The sequence below is a fragment of the Monodon monoceros genome, unplaced genomic scaffold (genome assembly GCF_005190385.1).
Source record: "Monodon monoceros isolate NGI ecotype Baffin Bay Population unplaced genomic scaffold, NGI_Narwhal_1 Super_Scaffold_10, whole genome shotgun sequence".
NCBI classification, from domain to species: Eukaryota; Metazoa; Chordata; class Mammalia; order Artiodactyla; family Monodontidae; genus Monodon; species Monodon monoceros.
Window position 1 is genome coordinate 11,107,783 of NW_021703766.1, and position 16,069 is coordinate 11,123,851.

Sequence of the window (16,069 nt, forward strand, 5' to 3'; positions counted from 1 at the left end):
TATATATCAGCGGTTCGTTTCTTTTTGTTGTCGAGTGGTAATTCCATCCCTCATTCACTTTCTGTTGTGAGCAGTGATCTTGTACCTACAACACTTGGAAGAAGGAGACAGGGGGATTTTCTCCCCAAACATGCTATTTATATATGTTTATATAGTGTATAACCCCGAGCAAATTCCACTAAGCCAGCCTTTTCAACTTGTTAGATGTGGGCGATGATGGAATACTACTCTGTGAGCCCAAGAAAAGTCAAGTGATGGTGATGCCCTTGACAAGCATACAAATGCTAAAAGCAGTGTGAGGAATACGGCAGCTCTCCTTGTGAACCCAAATAGCCATGCTTGGAGCCTGATCCAGGCAGCCACCACTACTGTATTCAATTATCATCTTTTATGACCTCATCTGTGGGAGGGTCATGTTTCCAACATTCATTGCTGTGAAAAATGATTACTTTCTTATATACAGAGGGTTGTGTTTTCAAATAGGAAATCAGCAGCAGGGTAGAAAGATTCTTTTAAAGATTTTTTTTTTTTTTTGATGTGGACAATTTTTAAAGTCTTTATTGAATTTGTTACAATATGGCTTCTGTTTCATGTTTTGGTTTTTTGGCCACAAGGCATGTGGGATCTTAGCTCCCTGACCAGGGATCTAACCCACCGCCCCCTGCATTGGAAGGTGAGGTCTTAACCACCAGACCACCAGGGAGGTCCCTAGAAAGATTCTTCGGGAAACGCTTTTTTATTCCTAAGCAAGTATATACTCATATTAGTATAAGACACAAATGAGTAACAAATGGAGGGGTAAATCGTATGTAATAGCTGTGTATTCAATCTAGAAGCACATCTCTTTCAAATTGCTCCAGTTGCCCCTAAAATATCATATCACCTTAGTTGTACGGCATCATTGGCTCTTATGTACTCTATACGCTTTCACAATCAAGTTAAGGGAAGTCCAAACGCCACGTGTTTGCAGACTGTGCCTAGTTCATGGGCCGTGCTTTATGCTGTGAGGTGACATTTTGTGCTGGTCTCAGCCTGTCAATAACCAGTGTTGGGTCTGGACCAGCCCTTGAGGTTCTTATGATGATCACAAGACACCCTCAGCCATAAGTATCAGAAAAACTGGGACGGGGGGAAAGGTGCATTAGTTACAGGTCCTGGAAATTACATGGCACACCTAGGGCCACACGACAAAGTCATAGGGAGTGGGAAGGTGGAGAGACGAGGGCCTGGGGTTCTGCGTTTATTGGGGTTGGCGGTGGGAGCTTTGCATCACTAATTCCAGCAGAGGTTTGTTTGGGCCCACGGGGAGCAAGGTCTGAGAACCGGGGTCAAGTCTGTACTCGCATGCCTTGGGAAGGTCCTGCTGTCGCCCTCCAATGCTCACGCAGGCCCCTATGACTCAGCAGGTGAGGAATCCTCCCAGCCCTGCCCCTCCTGCAGTTCGCTTACTACTGTGGCCTTCCAGAGGCACTGCCTGCATGGTAACCTCATGAATCACCATCCCAGTAGTGCCTGGGAACTTAGATGGAGGAGTCTGGGTCTTGCCACAAGGGCTTCTTCCTGCGCGCCTCCTCAAGACCGATCCACCCTCCTCTCAGGAAGGAAATCTTTCACTTGTGATTATTATTAACAGCAACCATATCACAGCAAGGTGCTTATTTCCTTTTTGAAAACACAATCCTCTGTGTATGAAAGAATCATCATTTTTCACAACAGACATTGTGATGGTTAATTTTATGCATCAACTTGACTGGGCTAAGGGATGCCCAGGGAGCTGGTAAAACATGATTTCTGGAAGCATCTGTGAGAATGTTTCTAGAAGGGATTAGCTTTTGAATCCGTAGAGTAAGAAGACTGCCCTCACCAATGCGGATGGGCATCACCTAATCTACTGAGGGCCCCAGAGGAATAAAAAGGTGGAGAAAGGGTGGATTTGCTTTCTCTTCTTGAGCTGGGATATCCTTCTTCTCTGCCCTTAGGCATCAGTGCTCCTGGTTTTCAGTTCTTCAGACTCAGACCATTGGATCCCCTGGTCCTCAGAGCCTTTGAGTTTGGACTGGAACCACACCACCGACTTTCCTGGGCCTCCAGCTTGCAGACAGCAGATCATGGGGCTTCTCAGTCTTCAAAATCACGTGAGCAAATACCTCACAATCAATATCTATCTATCTGTTTATTTATATCTGATTGGATCGATATCTTATTGGTTTGATTTCTCTGGAAAACCCTGAATAATACATATTTTGGTACCAGAAGTGTTGAAGAGGAATGGAAACTTAAGGATGAATTTTCTGAGTTGGTTGTGGGTTTTCTGGAATTGGCTCCCTAATGTGATTAGATTTAAAGATGCCAATGCCTTTATTTCCAGCCGCAAAGAGAGCCCTGATAATCCATGATATGAACTCTGTATAGCAACATGCAAGATATCTGCACTGGACCCTCCTAACCAAGCAGTTAAGTGACTCCGTACACGATGCTTTCGAACAGTAGTAGAAAACTAAGGAACATAATGACGTTGTTTGGTCGCTCCTAATGTCACTGGACAAAGTGGGTGAAAGAAAAGGATGAGCTCAGGGCTTCGAATTCCCAGCTCAAACACCACATAAATGACCCAAAAGCTTCTGTGTGTTCCCTGAAGGAGACCTTGTACGCGGGGCTGAAATTGCTAAAAGTCAAACACAGAGCGCCATCCTGCAGTTGGCGGAATTACAATGCAAATTGAGCTCCCAGCCTCAGAGGGTGTGTACTGATAAAGTGAGGATATTCACTAGGAAAGAATGAGGTCCTGTAAGTTGGGAAGGGGACATGTAGGAAGACCCTAATGAAGCTGGGGACGTTGAACGTCTAAATTCTAATGAGTCTTCTGTGCCAGGGAGGAGGAGGTCTCCCTACCCACAGCGTAGTGATCTTTCCACCTCCATCTGAGGGATGGGAATTGGGAAAATTAAAATGGGACAAAGCTGACTGTACTTACTGAGGTTCAGCTGTTTTTCTTGAATAAATGTCCCCTGTATTTACTGCTTTGGTTAATTTCCAAGTTTTGAAAAACTTGATTTTGTTGATTCTTGCCAGCGTCTTCATTCTTTTATGGAGAAGAAGATTTTTAAATGAATTTATCCCATTTTTCCTGCTGATGTCACCTAGGCTCATATAATGATATTATTTACTTTTTAAAAATCTATTTATTTATTTATTTTTGGCTGCGTTGGGTCTTCGTTGCTGCGCGCGGGCTTTCTCTAGTTGTGGTGCGCAGGCCTCTCATTGTGGTGGCTTCCCTTGTTGCAGAGCACGGGCTCTAGGCACGCGGGCTTCAGTAGTTCTGGCTCACGGGCGTCAGTAGTTGTGGCTCGCGGGCTCTAGAGCACAGGCTCAGTAGTTGTGGTGCACGGGCTTAGTTGCTCCGTGGCACGTGTGATGTTCCCGGACCAGGGCTCGAACCCGTGTCCCCTGCATTGGCAGGCGGATACTTAACCACTGCGCCACCAGGGAAGCCCTGATATTATTAAAAGCACGAATGCAGCCCTTTTTCTTCAGGATTCTAACAGTTATTTGCTGTTCATCCAGAGGTTACAACTGTCCATACTCTTTCACTTTTTTGAATGAAGTGGCAAATGGTTTTGTTTGTGGGAAAAACCTTAAAAATAAATTCCTAGTGTTTCCCTTTCAGCAGTAGCTTCCAATAATCACCAGCTCTTCGGTATTTGCCACATTTCATAAACAGTCTACAATAGAGTAGGGTTTATCTTCCACATTTTTTTAAATTGACGTATTATCTCCATTTGTCCAGATTTTCTCTTTTTTCAGTAATTATTTATAAAATGTTTTTGATAAATAAATCTCATTGATCTTTTCTCACTTTAATTTTTTCCTCAAGCACTAGTGCAAAATGAATCAAATTCTGCAATTAGTGCCGTAATTTTCATGACATTTCTGTTATCTCAAGAATGCCTCTTGTCACTGTGACCTCTAATGGGAAAGCTTCTTTCTCTGAGAGTTGAATCACTGCAAAGAATCCTTTAGTATCTCAAAATAATGCTGAATATTTCCTCTTTACTTCCAAACATTGGTCCAACCTGTGTATGTTTGTTTATTTATGTGCAAGCCAAGTAAACCTAGTCTTTCTAGTTTGTGGAATATTCATGACTTTTGAGTGTTCTTATCGTATGCATCTGGTCGTAGGACCCAGTTGACATAAATGATTTCTGTCCTTTTGAAAACAGTTTACAAACGAAATATTATTTGACAGTGTGAGTCATGAAATAGGCTGTTCAGCATCTCATAACTGTGACTTTTCAAAAACATCTTTCACAAAATAATTGAGAATATCTGTTTTATCCATTGTATATCCTCTTTGATATTCTATAAATGTTACTGAGAATAGTATTTCGTATTACTGGGAATATGATTTGGGGGGGAAAACTGTTCTTCATGTAGCGTGTGGTATCAATCTTATCCCTCTCTATGGTTTACCCTTACGGTCCTTTTTGCCTTTTGGTATGATTGGTAATGCTGGGGAAATACCAATAGTCACTGAATGTTAAGAATATTTCAGAATGCCTATAGCCTCCTCAAAGTCCCCTGACAGGAGGAGAAGAGAGAGCAATTGAACCGGAGAGAGAAACCAGTCTCAAGTTGTCATTAAAATGCCTTTCCTTTTACACATTTTACAGAAGCGTATGAGTATCTCAGATCATTTCCAGGGCCCTAAAAGCTGCTGGTGCAGCTGAGGCATCCAGAAGTTTAGGTATATGTGAATCTTGACCCCAGACTTTTCGTCTCGCTCTGAGATAATAGAAATTCCTTTGATTCCCTTACGTTATAAACAACAGTCTCCAATTAGGAATTAAGCGTCCACTGAAAACTAGTAAATAGAAAAATAGTAATCAACATGTCCGCCGTCATTGACCGCTTCCTTCAGGCGGGCTGGTAGAAATGGAACTCTGTGATAGGAGGAAGAAAGAGAAGCCCCTCCTCTCTGTCACTCACCTGCGCCTCCCCCCCCACCCACAAGCTGCTGCTTCTCATGCCGCAGTATCTGATGGGCGGGGATCCGGGGAGTGCTGATGGGCAAGTTCCTGCTTAACTGGCACTGTTGTACGTTGGCTTCACTCTCTCTAGACCTGGGAGATATTAAAGCAGGTTCTCGCTCTTGCGTGGGTGTTTTCATAACTTCTTCAGGCTCCCCGCAACCTGTCAGTCTGCTGGTTGCATCTAACTGTCATCCGGGTGATGTTTTCCGTGGCATCCGTGGCCACTCGTCTCTGGACCCCTACTTTTCAGGAAATTCAAGCCACACAGACTCTCTGTTCGAGTTCCGTCTTCTTCCCAGGTGGTTTCCTGGTCCAGGTGTCCAAATAGATCCAGGCTGACTCTCCCTACTTTAAGGACAACATCTAGTTCATGAAAAACAGTCACCTGTCCTGTGTTCCTACTCAACCAAAGTGCAGGGCAATTCTTACGTAGCCACCTTTTTTTTTTGTTCTGCCTTTACAATAGATCTCTGTTTTTCTTTCTTTCTATCTGATTTTTTGTCTGTTGGTTTGTTTGTGGGTTTTTTTGTAGACCTCTAGGTTTCATGGCAGGAGTGAGATCCCATTCCACCATGTTTCCCCCTCCCAGGAAGTATGAATCAAGTTTCCTTGAAGCCTTGCCTTATACCCTCAAGAGAAAGGAGGAAGAGGCTGTCCCTCCCCATCTCCCCCCCACACAAACTTTTATCAAGTCACACTCCCTTCCTCTTGTGTGTTGGTGGGTGGGACAAATGACGCAGATTTCTCTGAGGAATTTATCTTCATAAAACTTCTTTCTACATAACTAAAATCCATTTTCTACCCTCACACTAAGAGTATCAGTTCTTAGCATTTGCTTTGATATCTACATCTTGATCTGACTCATAACACACTTTATTATACAGTGTCTTTTATATCTGGGTGTTTCAATCAAAACTTTCAGTATAACAACATTTACTCTTGGGGGACCTTAAAATAACAGATTCAGAAAATCTCCTTAATTATATTCTTTGGGTTGGAAAAGATCTCAGAAAATATAGGCTCTAGGAGATCAAAACTGGGCTTGCAACAAATATAGAAGTTGAGGCCAAAGTTATTAGGTTAAGTTCATTCAGTCCATCAATCAATTAAACAATCTATCTTCCTAGACTAGCTCCTTATATACGTAAGTAGAAAATGAAAACTTGTTCTTTTGCACAGCTTTTTCACAGTTGAAGTCAGTATGATTTCAGGAGCTAAATCAGGTATGAATTTTTACTTATGTCCAAATAGGATTTTCTCCTTGCTGTCTCTCCCACTCCCATCTAATTTCTCCACACACACCCAACAGAGGCTGTCCTTTCTCCTGGTGCTCTGGTCCAGCTGTGGAGACTGCTAATTATTTGGGTAAGATTCAGAGCAAGACTGAAACTAAATGATCTGCAATCTCTATTTACCCTTGACAATCAGCCTTCTCCATTGCTACCTTCCTGCTTAGTAGCAAAGGCAGACTTAATTAGTAAAAGTCACGAACAGCACTGAACAAAATAGTCATTTTCAGCCTTTTGTGAATCTTTAAAAGATTAAGTTAAAAAAAAAAAAAAAAGCCAGTTTTGTCTGTGATAACTTAAGCCTGGGAAGGCTTTGCTGTTTATTTAGCATTTTCCTATGTTTTCCTCAGTCTAAGCTAATTTATCTTAAAGTACTGTCACAAATGGTCCTCACTTCTGCATAAGGTAAATACAGTACTTCAAATGTGTAAGCTCTGTTTGATATAATAAAATACCTCTGTAACCTAAAAAAACCTAGACAAAGAAAAAGGTATCTCCTAAATAAGATTCTTCCAGAAACCTCTCTAATTTTCTATCCCTCTAACTCTTCTCATCCCCAAAACAACCATCCTTACCAGTTTGTTTCTTTTTTAAATAAATTATTTCATAATTTTACATTTGGGTTGTATGTAAACTGATTATTTCCTCCAGCATTAGTCCTCTTATTCCTTAATAATAGATCCCAATATTTAGCTGTTCCCCTTAACCCTAATGCTTTTCCCTGCTGTCTTGTCAGCTAGGTACAAATTCCAGTAAGATTTTTTTTGAGACGTAAGGAGAAATTCTGTGTGGTAATTACACACAAAAAAATTTTTAATGGGAAAGTCTACATTCTAAGAGGTAGCAAATACCTAAATAAAAGGTTCAAGATGATCTTGGATGCTGTGGTATTCATTGCAGCACTATTTATAATAACAAAATGGTGATAGCAACTTAAAGGTCTAGCAGAAGGAGATTAACTAAATTATTATACGACCATAGTACAAATCCTCTGCTACCATTCAAATTAAGTTTTTCAAAGATACTTAATAATATAGGAATATATCTCATTATTTACATGTTGTGAAAGAATTAAGTAAATGTTTTTCCATATAATGGAAAATTATATAGAGTTAAAATATTGTTCCTTAAGATTAGTTATTAACATGGAGGAATGTTTATGATACTGTGTTAAAAATAAAAGCATAATGTTCACTCGTACAACATGCCTATACACACATCAGACTAATCCTGGAAAGAAATATATGGCAGGGCTTCCCTGGTGGTGCAGTGGTTAAGAATCCGCCTGCCAAAGCAGGGGACACGGGTTTGAGCCCTAGTCCGGGAAGATCCCACATGCCACGGAGCAACTAAGCCCGTGCACCACAACTACTGAGCCTGTGCTCTAGAGCCCAAGAGCCACAACTACGAGCCCTCATGCCACAACTACTGAAGCCTGCGTGCCTAGAGCCTGTGCTCCGCAATAAGAGCAGCCACCGCAATGAGAAGCCCACACACCCCAATGAAGAGTAGCCCTCACTCGCTGCAACTAGAGAAAGCCCACGCACAGCAACAAAGACCCAACGCAGCCAAAAATAAATCAAATAAATTTATTTAAAAAAAGATATGACAATGTTAAACACTGCTTTAACATGAGTGGTGAGGCTATGCATATATTTTTTTCTTTTTTTCCCTCCTTTTTATATAGTTGAAAGTTTCTATAATGGAAAAGCATAATCTTTATGGTAGAAATACACATATTTCTAAGAATAAATACAAGTGCTGTAGTGACTTCAAGTAAAATGAGAGTTGGGGACGTTTCCTTGGCTTTGGCATTTAGAAGGTAATTGAAGAAGAACTTAGCCAGAACATTTTCAGTGAAGTTGATGGGGGTAGAAGTCAGTTTCCTGTAGATTAAAATTAAAAATGGGAAGCTAGGGCTTCCCTGGTGGCGCAGTGGTTGAGAGTCCGCCTGCCGATGCAGGGGACACGGGTTCGTGCCCCGGTCCGGGAAGATGCCACAGGCCGCGGAGCGGCTGGGCCCGTGAGCCATGGCCGCTGAGCCTGCGCGTCCGGAGCCTGTGCTCCGCAAAGGGAGAGGCCACAACAGTGAGAGGCCCGCGTACCGCAAAAAAAAAAAAAAAAAAAAGGGGGAAGCTAAGTGTGTTAGTGAAGTTAAACCCTATTTCAAAACAGCTTGGCTACGAAAGGAAGGCGCAAGATGCAACAGTAGCTAAAGAGGGATATTAGGTTAGAAAAAGGCTATATCTGTATACTTAATGGGAGATATGAGAGGATACTTAGGCGCTGTATGAAGTCGGTAGAAAAGCAAACGTTTTGAGTATAGGTTAAAAGCCTCAATTTTCTCTCCGAAAAAGGAGGGGAGATGATCAGCAGAGAGAAGTGGCTGGTGGCAGGGTCGGTTTTGTGAGGGGAATGATGAAGAATCATAATCATTGCTGTGATGAGCCGCACCAGGTAGCTGACCAATGAGCGTAACAATATTACTGAGCAGAGTTGGAGTCCAGCTGCTGCTGGGTTCCCAGAAAGCCTGCTGACACCAATCTACTCAACTGCGTGATTTAATCACAGTCCGCAGGGGTCTGGGTACGGAGCAGAAACGGTGGATAGCTGCGCCGATTCAGAGTTGAAAAATTAGAAGTTTTGGTAGGAAAATGGGACAAAAATTATAACTCCTATGCACCTTCAGTGACATGGGAGCCGAGGGACTTGGGGTGGGAATAATTACTTTATAAAGGAGTCGAGGTCTAGCACCCAGATCAGGTCATTGACAGCACCCTCAAGCGCAGGCTGATGAACTCTGGTCACTGGGCAATCTTGGGGTCTCTCAGTTGCTAACTGGTCTAGTTCGTTATCATCGCTTAGTTGGCAGGGTTTTATTGTAAACAGGATCTGCCCAGGGAGTATTTTCCAGGCTTGCTTTCATGTATTTATTTTTCTTTAGTTTCTTAGAGGGTGGTTTCTTTCGTGGGGGGGGGGTGTTGGTTTTGGTTTTGGGTTTTGTTTGTTTTTGAGTAAGAGAAGAAAGAGTGTATAGCATCACATATGAATTAGTGCTCATTGACTACTGAGAAGAGAGTTGCTCAGATGGAGCTGGTGAGTTCTCCCTGTGGTCTGTGCAGGTAATGGGGGCTTCCAGAAGGATCATAGTATAACTAATAATAGATCCTGTGGGTTTTAAAAATTAGCCATGTCCTGTAAATAAAATTAATAAATGTTTCATAAGCAAGTGGGGAAAAAAGGAAAATACTATGTATACTTTAATATTTTCAAATAAATATTGGTACTAAATTTCCACAAATAGCTAGAATGTGTCTTGGAAAATGTTTCCAAAAGCAAGCACGTTTTAAGAGAGCTGAATAATGATGATGATCTTTATTGAGCATACGCACTGCTTGGCACTGTTCTAGGTGCTTTCCATGTATTGTGTCATTTAATCTTTTCCTTAATCCTATCAAATAAGTATTATTATTGTCGTTATTTAAAGGAAAATAAACTAAAATAGAGGTAAATTCTCGTGGTCGACATTATACATCCTCTACCACCTAACCATCCCTACCGTGTGCAGGAGTTCATGTGTCATTATTTGTTACACTTACAATATAGTAATGTTAAATTTTATGGTTTCCAAAAATGATCAGATTTTTTATCCACTTATCCAGTGGGATTCATTGTTTTTGCTTTCTGACATCATGTTTTTACACTGAACTTCTTTTATATCTAGAGGCATACTGTTTCAAAAACTGAATTGATACAGGCAGCAAGATCTAATGATTGTGTCAATGTCATTAATTGAATGGTAAAGTTAACCTGATATACCTCTTAATAAAGAAAAAGAGTCTCTACCAAAACTCATTAATGCTAAATATTTAAAATATGATCATGAATACTTTCCAACATTGACCATAAAATGGGATTGTATTTTGTTTGCTTCTGATTTTTCCTATTTTGATCCATCTTATCTTTGAAGTTTCATTGAATTTTAAGGTACATCATGCACCCATTATTTTCTAAGCGCCATTGAGCATAGCTGTTGGATTTTTAAAAAATACATTTCTAAGGAGAAACTTGAAGTGTATGTTTTAGTTTACTTTTATTATCCCTATATCTAAATTACTTTCCTGACAAGCGCATGGAAAATATATAACAATTTAGGCTTTAAGGAAGTTTTGTGAGTACAAAGTAAATACGACCTAACACAGACTAATGTAGTTTTTATCACCATTCTCCATGAGGGGTAATAAAATTTATCTAAACTGGTGTCAACCTTAAAAATAACAGTTATTTTACCAGTAAAAATGTTTTTTGGGGGGAATAGCAGAGAACTGCAATTGGGGACAAGCATGCTATAGTGAAAACTATAGGCAAGTCCAACAAACAAAGGAGAAGACCGTTATTTTATAGAGAAAAAAGAGGAAGTTAGGAAGGGTTTTTTTTTTGCGGTACGCGGGCCTCTCACCGTTGCGGCCTCTCCCGTTGTGGAGCACAGGCTCCGGACGTGCAGGCCCAGCGGCCATGGCTCAGGGGCCCAGCCGCTCCGCGGCATGTGGGATCTTCGCAGACCGGGGAACGAACCCGTGTCCCCTGCATCGGCAGGCGAACTCTCAACCACTGCGCCACCAGGGAAGCCCAGAAGGGTTGTTTTGAATGAAAGTCCACTGGGGAAAAGAGAGTCAGGGTGATGATGGTTTCTTATTGACTGAGTTACTGGGGTAGTGGATTTCTTATAGGAGACAAAATGTACATCTTTTCTTGTTGGGGCCTGTAATTGACGACTCTTCCTATAATTGATGTCACATGGCACCACGTGGGAGCTCCCCTTTCTGGCCTCCCAACCCCATTTTAGTGCGGTGTCCCTTTATTAAGTTTCACATTGGAGAAGAGTAATTGATCCGGTCTCCAAAATTAGAACTGGCCCATTATTGGGAAACACTGAGTTAATTTTCCGTCAAATTTTATGAATTCGCCCTGCACCTTGTCCTGACCTAATTCAGCAGGTATTCCCTGTAAGCAGGTCCCTACTAGAAGACTGTTAGCAGGATTTCCCTAGACAACTGTGCATTTATCACAAGAGGGAAAGAAATGTTTAAAAAGAAAACTTTTCTCCGGAGAGCATTTCAGTAGGACCATGACTTCCTAATATGATCTCATCTGCTCTGAAAGTTCCCTTTGACAAGAAATAAAGCCACCTCTGAACTCCCTGTGACCACTCATGTTCGCCCGTCCAAAGACTTGCTCTTAGAGTGTTAGTTTACCTTGAAACGGATGAGCTCAGCTGATCCTTCACCGGACGGTAATGCCAAAATCTCCTCTGCTGCAGCCACACTTCCTGCGCTCATAGTTCCTTATGAAGGTTCTCTCATCTCCCACTCAATACTATTAATTCTCCCTTCTGACTGTGTCACTAACTCGGTATTCAAATAACCTGAGTTTAGATTCTAGACCTGTCACTATCACCTGCATGATTTGGGGCAAATAACTTATGTGACCTTCAATATTCAAATCAAAATATAGTGCTTAAGGGCTTCCCTGGTGGCGCGGTGGTTGAGAGTCCGCCTGCCGATGCAGGGGACACGGGTTCGTGCCCCGGTCCGGGAGGATGCTACATGCCGCAGAGCGGCTGGGCCCGTGAGCCATGGCCGCTGAGCCTGCGCGTCCGGAGCCTGTGCTCCGCAACGGGAGAGGCCACAGCAGTGAGAGGCCCGCGTACAGCAAAAAAAAAAAAAAAAAAAAAAAAAAAAAAAATATATATATATATATATATAGTGCTTAATTAAAACGGATGATTTGAGGATTAAAATAGATGTTGCGAGGGAAGAGTCCTTCTTGATACTTGCTATTATCATTACATATAATTAGGGAGGCTATAAAATAAATGCAAACTGGAAAGGACAGAAATGTGAAGTTGTGGTATATAGGAGAAATATTACATTGAAATTTTTAAAAATTCACAGTCACAACAAAACCCCTGAGACACAGAAAAGATACATCCATTAATAAATTATATAATTAATAGGTTGATGTTCTAGTCCATTAAAATTAATCTTTACATCTGAGGAAGAAGACAGAACAGCTGCAGCAGAGCCTGCAATAAACAAATGGCAAGAGTAATGGAATCAATTCATCTACCTTCCCCTTATTCCTCATGCCCCTTCCTTGAGATGAATTGATGCTGAGGGAGTCATCTACATTGGAAACTCTTCCTTAGTAATTGCAGATAAACGAGGCATTACAATAAATATTCATATGATTTCCGTCATGAATATAGGAACAACATTGGATCAGAGGTCTTGGGGAAGAAAATAAGGCATAGCAGGTCTTTTTGTTTTTTTTTCCAAATAAGTTTTAGGAGGAGAATAAATTTGCACAAATACTATGTCCCAAGGCTGAAATTGAGCTTATTTTAGCAACTGTATTACTATTGAGTGGAGTTCAGAAATCCAAGCCAAACCTTATTTACACAAGGCAATCCTGAGCCATTTATAACAGCATTGCTACCAGAACTTCCCTAAAAAGACTCAAGACCATGTATTCATTTGAGAAAAATGCCTGGAATATTGTTTAGCTTTGCTCCTCCCACCCCATTCCAAATATGCTGAGTTTATTCTTGGAGGCAAAAAAAAAAATCAAAACTTTCATTTATTTTCTACCAATAGATTCAGCAGTGCTATCCCATGTCCTTCTAGATTCTATTAATGGCTACTTTTAAATGTCTTTTAAATTCCCACAAAAGCAGGAACTAACCAAAATGAACCACAGAGTAAAGAGATAACACCTAGGACTGTAGTCAGATTTCCATTAGGCAACTTGTCTACTTTGCGTTACCCCATCTTTTTTATTAATTTTTTTTTAGTTGAAGTATGTATAGTTAATTTACAATGTTGTATTAGTTTTGAGTGTACGGCAGAGTGATTCAGTTATACATACATATATATATATATATATATATATATATACTTTTTCAGATTCTTTTCCATTATAGGTTATTACAAAATATTGAGTATAGTTCCCTGTGCTATACAGTAGGTCCTTGTTGTTTACCTATTTTGTATATAGTAGTGTGTATCTGCTAATCCCAAACTTCTAATTTATCCCTCCCCTGCTTCCCCCTTTGGTAACCAGAAGCTTGTTTTCTATGTCTGTGAGTCTGTTTTGTATGTAAGTTCATTTGTACCATTTTTGTAGATTCCACAAATAAGTGATATCACATGATATTTGTCTCTCTGTCAGACTTACTTCATTTAGTGTGATAATCTCTAGGTCCATCCATGTTGCTGCAAATGGCATTATTTCATTCTTTTTTAATGGTTGAGTACTATTCCACTGTGTGTGTGTGTGTGTGTGTGTATATATGTGTGTGTGTATATATATATATATATATATACACCACATCTTCTTTACTCATTCATCTACCAGTGGACATTTAGGCTGCTTCCATGTCTTGGCTGCTGTAAACAGTGCTGCAGTGAGCACTGGGGTGCACGCATCTTTTTGAATTAGACTTCTGTCTGGATGTACGCCCAGGAGTGGGATTGCAGGATCATATGGTAACTCTAGTTTTAGTTTTTTAAGGAACCTCCGTACTGTTCTCCATCATGTTTTTGATAACTTCTCTAGAAACAGGCTAGTTTTTAATGTTGAAAATTTTAATACAGGGTTTTATCTTTGGGAATTCTGTTCTCAATAGAACTGATTACTTCTACTAAATGGAACTATTCCTATAGTGTTAGAAAGAAATGTAGTGCTTTACTTTTCTAACATTCTAAAGAAAAAGACTTGATCACAAAGGCTATTGTCATGCCATACATGCCATATGAACAGTAAATACTTTAACTTTTCTCTCATGAGCAATGACTATCTAGTCCCAGGTAAATGGCAATGTACCCAAAACCAATTCAGAATGACATCTGTTTTTCCCCTAAATTTAACTGATATTTAGAACTGCAAGTAGAATAATGATTGCACTTTTATCTATAATTATTTTATGTAGGGATTAGACTTGTCTCTAATATGTTATATAATTATATATAATACAGCTGATATATAACTGATTTAAATAAATCTCAAATACTTGTCTATTAAAAGTATTTTAACTCAGGTGTATCAAAATACTCAGTCTGTTAATCCTACAGTTATGGTATTTATACTCATTAATACCAATTTGGTTCAGAAATATTTACCAAAAAATTATAGTATAATTATACCTAAGAATTAGTTTTTCAGTTACCTTCCTTAGTAACTGTGTCTTAACATTGCAGTGTTTATGGTTTTCAAACACATCAGGGAAAATCTGCTGGTCATGGCAGAAAAAGTGTATAAAAAACTAACCATTTCTTTTCTAAGCACACTCATTTTATTCCTCACCAATTTAGGAAGATTCCTAGGATTATCATTTTGTACCTTTCTGTAACATCTAATCCCTGCCTGAGAGAATCACACTTGTTATTTTACAAACTAACAGCTATTCTGGAAATGTTAAATAAACAAATTTCAATATTAAAGTTTGATCCAGAGCTCTAAAAATTGTCCTGTGGCCATGTCCGTGTCTTTGTGAGAACTTCATAATACTATGAATATTTCTATTTGGTGAGCCTTTCCATCTTCTACTGGAGTATAAGTCCCTGCAGAGTATGAAAAGGACTGATCATTGGGTAAGCGATCTTAAGCTATAAGATGCCCTTAACATGGCAGTTGGTATTTAATAATTACTCTATCAAAGTTCAGTTGAGAAAGATTTTTGTCTTTAACACTCAAAGTGATTTGGTTTTACTGAGTTTTATCATGATGAAATCTAGCATGTTGTTACTAGTAGAATTTCCTACAAATATTAAGTAAGATGAAGTCACTCAGATTCATTTAGATTCATTTATTCAAGTATCTATTGAGTACATATCATATACGTGTCACTGTTTAGGTGTTTAGGATATATTAATGATTCCTTACACCATGATAATATGTATTAAAGAGCAAGACAGATGATAAAATAGCCAATAAATTTATGGGATATTAGACATTGATAAATTTGTGAATAATGAGAATAGTAAATCAGAATTAGTGTTTAGGAAATATAGAGTAGGGGATGAACTTGTATTAAAATTCTAAATATTTTGGACATAGTAGGACTTATTGCAAAGGTGATGCATTCTGGGAGAGAGCAGTCCACACACTAGCAGGTAAAAGCACTCTATTTTTAGAATTACTAAACTTGTTTCTCTAAATACATGTGATCTTTAGACATCTCAGTTTTCCTTCTTAATGGCTTAAACCTTTTAGAGCAGTTTCTAGGAAAAGCCATTGCATATCTTTACATATCTATGAAAAGTCATTTTTATGTGAAGTCTTTGTATATCATACATCTAGTATTTTCAAACCTGCTAGTAGCTATCTCTCAGTTGAAACTGCTGGATCATTTCCAACCTTGATTTAGTAGGCAACTGATGTATATTTTTATATTCATTATGTAGTATAGATATTATGGACACTTCGATACCAGGTGGTATCAAATTATTGTTTCATCTGTAATACAGACCCACTCAAATTAGAGAATCTGTTACCACATCTTTTCATTATAATATTGCCATTAGTGTTTATTTTCCTGCATTTATATAATTTTATTTTTCTTACTGTTTTGTTTAAGCTCTTTGCAAATCAAGGCAATAAATCTTTTGTGTCATGTGTTGCAAAATTTCCCCTGGTTTATCATTTATTATTTAGTTTGTCATTTAATATATCTGTATATAGAAAACAAAG